The sequence below is a fragment of the Amphiura filiformis genome, chromosome 17, assembly GCF_039555335.1.
Source record: "Amphiura filiformis chromosome 17, Afil_fr2py, whole genome shotgun sequence".
In the NCBI taxonomy this organism is placed as follows: Eukaryota; Metazoa; Echinodermata; class Ophiuroidea; order Amphilepidida; family Amphiuridae; genus Amphiura; species Amphiura filiformis.
Window position 1 is genome coordinate 55,184,024 of NC_092644.1, and position 6,000 is coordinate 55,190,023.

A 6,000-nucleotide genomic window follows, 5' to 3' on the forward strand; every position below is an offset into this window, starting at 1 on the left:
GATGTGCAAAGGAGGTCCAAAATATATGTCTTTTTTCACTCAAAAAAGTAAAAAAAATGACCAAAAACACGTTTTTCAAAGGCAAGTCATGCATGGTAAACATTCACCAGTGTAAGTGTAATGCTAGCTTCAGACTCCGTATTGTACGTACAATATTGTATGTACAATACTTTTCGTGACGTCAAAAAGTATTACACGTGCAATAAATATACGTGCCATGACGAGTTGAATCAGATTAAATAACGCGCTATAACCCTGACGGTTCATTGTTTGCTAAATCCAAGCGAGGTCACCAGAAAATCTATGCAAGAGAAATTTCTACTGCTGCTGATGAAAAATCCTAGAGTGCGTTTGGAGGTTTTTTCTGCACTTTACCAGTAGCCCTAATAAATTCATAAAACAATAAAAATCAAATAAATATTTAGGGCAAATGTTTTTACTCACTGCTCATCTGATCCACTTTCCCAGGAAACTAAATACCGATACTCCTTAGTTTTTCCCTGACTTTCCAGACATAATTATGAATAAACATCAAATTTAATGTTTATCAAATATATATACATTCTTTTGCATTTTGTACATAAATATTGATATCAATAATGTAGGCCTACAAACATTAAAAAAGGGGGCCTAAGAGTATGTCTATTTTTAATCATATACTTATTCCGCCATGCCCAAACATATCTTATTATGAAATCGTGTAATGGAACCCAAATTCCAATCAAAAATAAAAACAAATTTGTTATCAAATACACTATAGGCCTATACATTGTATTATAGGAATTTAATAGATGGTTCATTTTAATAAATAAATAGATTAACACGGGTAATGGACAAGAAATATTTGGCAATACCGGATTTACCAGAGAGCCAGTGGATAAAGAAATTAATTAAAATTAAAACAAATTAAATGAGAAAATGAAAGCAAGGACATTTGGCGAAGTATTGTTTTAGAATTCGAAGGAGTCCTAAATGTTATCCTGGCCCCAGGACACTGATTAATGTAAATTCGACCCATAGTTATTTTATCTACTTTTGCCAGCATTCAACCTGTTCAATGTGATTTATGCCCGATTTATGCCTATTTTTAATAAAATTCCGAAATCTGACGTATCAACGTTGTATCGTGCACAAATTATGATTCGAGACTATTTCATTTAACACGGTTGTATGGATTTCAGAAGATCGGTCCTATAATAGATATCGATTAGAGAATTACAGCAAGAGGCTTTGAGGATGCCGTAATCCTCTTGACCATCAACCAATCAGAGAGACATATTTCAGAAATATATTCGTAGGATTGAAACTCTTTCAACTCTGAAATATATATTTCAAGTAATCTCGTTTCACACTTTGGCTTGCAATAAAGCCACGAAGGGGCGGTAATGTTAATATACGATTTCAGTCAAATATCGGTGCAAATATACGATTTCGGTCAACTATTTGGCTATCCTTTGCCCAAAATTATGAAATGTTTATTAGTAACAACAACTCTTAGGAGGGTTTTCGAGTAATTTTAGCGAAATAATGAGGTTAAATAAAAGAAAACCCACAATTTTGACGCTTAACTGTGGTGTTCTAGGGGAATTAAAATATCACAATTAACATGTTTAATTCAAAATCGTTGTCCTACAAGCACATGTTCAGATTGTGTGAACATTACAAATACAAACAATAAGGTTGAAAAATAAATAGCCATTTAAAAATGATTTTAAAGATCGTCTATTTTGTAGCTTTATGACACTGAATAGGCCAAATATCTGCCTCTGACGAAAAAAAATGTTTTCCATGCTGATTTGTTTTTGTAATAAGTACCGTATGTCATTTCAAAAAGAAAGAAAAAAAGGCGGATATTACTTTTTAAAAACTCAACGCATTACTATATTAATACGCCTATAATTAATGAATGAAAAAGTATAGAAGGCGTTGCATCCGGTTCTGATGAGGGGGGAGGGGCACAAGCCGTTTTCGGCAGTTTTCCTATGGGATTTTCTAATATTTCAGATCAATGGGGGGCTTACTGCTGCATTAACACGTTTATGGATGTATTGTGATGATCATAAGTAGGCCTATCATAACATGCCTCAACGATATCAATATGTAAAAAGGTGTTGCAAATTCATAACACAGCGTGTTATAATGTAACGAATGCTATGCCAAAACTTTAAAAATTAACCAAAATATCAGTATCAATAAAATCAGAACCAGAATAAATACAAAGGCCTACAAATAATACTTTTAAACTTTCTAAATCAATACCGGTATATGACTAAATATCAGTATAAATGAATCTCTAAATCAATTAATCAATCAGTTATCAATCAATCAATCAATCAATCAATCAATCAATAAATAAATAAATAAATAAATAAATAAATAAATAAATAAATAAATAAATAAATAAATAAATAAATAGGCCTAAATAGATAAATCTATAAATAAATAAATAAATAAATAAGATCTGAATGTGCCATTTATATTATTATTACAATTTTAATATTATTAATATTAGTATTAATACGACGTATTATTAACTTTAAAAAGGTGCCCATTGATTATATAATAATTGAAGTACAGTTGAATCATGGTAGGTATTATGATACTACCATGGTTGAATACAAGAAGACATTAAAAGATGTTCATCATTCCGTGCACTCACTAAATTTAGAACTCTTAGAAATTAGGCAACTCCGTATCAATTAAGCAACCAATGATTGTAGCAAAATATATATTTTCCCGGTACATACTATTTATTGCACGTGTAATACTTTTTGACGTCACGAAAAGTATTGTACATACAATATTGTACGTACAATACGGAGTCTGAAGCGCGCTTAAGACATTGTAGCTATTGTTAGGCATTGAAGTACTTTTAAATTGATTCAGACCTAACTTATTGGCTGGGAATTGATGAAAGAAACATTTTGGCGTTTAAATAATCTTAATCGGACGTTTCATTCCAGAGATATGGCCTTTCGAGTGTCATGGTTTTATATAGGGCTGCTAGAACATGTTAAAAAGTTAAAGTCCAAAAAGGAATACTAACAGAAAGTGCAACTTTAAGGTACTTTTTCTTAATGTATTTATTAACTAGCTTATCTGGAACATTATATTTGCTTATAACAACATGAAAATAAGATCATCCTGAAAATGTAATCGATTTTGTTGACATACAACAAAAAATATAAGACCTCAAAACCCATGGTTTGTTTGGTGAAACCTCAAGCATGATCATAGATGGCCGCCATGGAAAATATCTCCATAGAGGAGATGAACAATAAGTGCATTATTTCAAATGAAAAGCGGTAGTCTTAAACATTGTTAAATCTTTTAAGGTCAGCACATTTTATCTTCAAAAATTATTATATTTCATCATGGCATAAGTTTGGTAACATTAATCACTACCAATTTTGAGAAATTTGCTCCAACTCAAAGGTTATCTTTACTACATTGAGCAATACACTGTGTGTGCATGGAAGCCATGATGGATAGCATATGAAATAGACATGGTAGTGAGAAGTGCATGGGGAAGTGCATGATTTGAGATGGGCCGCGGTAGGCTTAAACATTCTTAAATTTCTTAACATCCTACACATTTTGTCTTCAAAAATAGTTACATTTTATGAGTATGTAAGTTTGCTTGTCTGATTCACTCCAAATTCGGAGATAATTGCGTTTGAACACCTGATGCACGGAATGGTGTCACTTCAACCTGTTGTAGTTCTCATCTCATTAATTTTTTCATTAAAAAAAGTTGATCTCTTCATGAAGGAAGGTCCTCTCTATTTACTGACCAAACAGGAAAAAGTTTGGTTAAGGGATCTAAAATGAGCGTTTATTGCGTTTCGACAGTATTTTTGTGGGACATGAGAGCACCTCGGACCTATCGAATTGCATTCTGAATACGAAGCATGTCTTTCTGATATCAAATAATTTTCATTTTTGAAAATCACAATATAATACAAATTTTATGACAAATTATAAAAATTTGATATTTTTCAAATTTTTGATATATAACAGTCCTCGAAGTAAATTATATAAATCTAATGATATATTCTTAAAGTGTATGTAGCAGGGAGGAAAAGCCGACGGTCAATTGAAATTTTGACCTTTCATATTGAAGATATGGATTTTTTCCCAAAAAGACCTAATTTTTTTTGGTGTTTTGGGAAAAAATCCATATCTTCAATACGAAAGGTCAAAATTTTCAATTGATCGTCGGCTTTTCATCCCACCTACATACACTTTAAGTATAAATCATCAGATTTATAAAGTTTACTTCAAGTACTGTTAAATATCAAAATATCAATTTTAATGATTTGCCATAAAATGTGTATTAAATTGCGAATTTCAAAAATCAAAATTATTTGATATCAGAATGACATTCTTCGTATTCAGAATGCAATTCGATATGTCTGATGTGCTCTGATGTCCCAAAATAAATACTGTCCAAACGTTCATACCCCAGCCCTTAATGTTTTCCGGTGGAATCAGGAATTTCTTGAAACACCCTGATATAGGCCTACATTTGGATCAAAACAAGTATGTACGCCATTTAACAGGCCTGGGATTTCTTGTATCGATCAGTTTCTCCATAGACAATACGTGTGTGAGTGCACGCACACAGTAAATGAAAAATCGTTCTAGTGGAAACTGTATTGACAGTGGGCATCCCTACTATTGTAGCACTTGTAGTTTTGAAGTCCTGAGCATTTTTCATGTTTGGGCCATGTCCACTAACTTTGCTTGGAATTGCCCATGCATGTATAATCTATATAAATAAAAGGAAGGTAGCCCATCTTGTGCGCGAGTGTTCTCTGAATTGCCTAGACTCTCGGCTTTGATTTATTGGTATATTGATCGGGTACATATTGCCATTTTTCCATCGGACATTCGTTTTTGCAAAAATTGGTGGTAACTAAGAGAATAACATAAAAAACTGTCGTGTTGCTATGCAAAATCGATCGCAGTGGCATTGTGGGTAATAAGGACAGTGTGAACCGCGTAATAATATTTCCATTAAAAAACCATACGCAGAGCAACATTGCCCCGTTTTCTGCCAACTGCGAGGTGGCCAAGAAATGATTCAGGCTATCTAGATGCACAACAGCGCATAATTTAATAATGATCTTACGAGCTTTTCGTCCCTACGCAGATCTACGCGCCCCATTTACCGCCACTGCATCAAGGTTGGCAGCCAAGAAATTAAGGCTACGACGCGTGAATCAGGTCTTTGCGTCATCACTAAGGTAACGTAGGAAACAGTGGTCTGGTAGTCTAGAGTGGTGATAGTGCCTGCGTGGAGACCCGGGGTGCAGACAGTCAGTGTACAATTTCATTATTTATTCTAGGCCTATGAATCGTCCGAAGATGAGGAATATATACGGGAAATGCATTGCACTTTATTTGGTTGAAAACGGTCAACAAATATGGTTAAAACCGGGATTTTTTTCCCCGGGCCTTTTTATTGTCAAAACCCCAGACAAACAGGTGGTTTTGTCTATTGTCAAAACTCAGTGGTAGCCACAGAATTAAACCTAATTCTCTAATTCTGTGGTGGTAGCACGTACCGTAACTAACTGGCAGCGCGTTGGTGTTAGTGCGTTGGCGTACAAGGGATGTGACTCGCACGCACGGGGCGCATATGCCAGAGAAATAGAAAAGAAAAGAAAGTAGGACAAAACTGAAAAGGTAGGCCTACTATGGATGGGTTATGGGTAAAGGGTTGTGGATTAGAGTAAATAAATCTATATAAATAAAAGGAAGACGCATATGCATAGGCCAACTTTCCGTGCCAAAAAAAAAAAAGAAAAAAAAAAAGGGGTACTGGGTTTGGTTAAGAGATTACCAAAATGATAAAAATCGTAAGTATACGGGAGGAAGGAAGGAACCTAAAAAATGAAAGAATAAATAAATAAATAATTCATGAAAAAAAGAAGCTAAAATAATGAGAACAGAATTAAATACAAACGGGAAATCACAAGCTATAACTTAATAAGC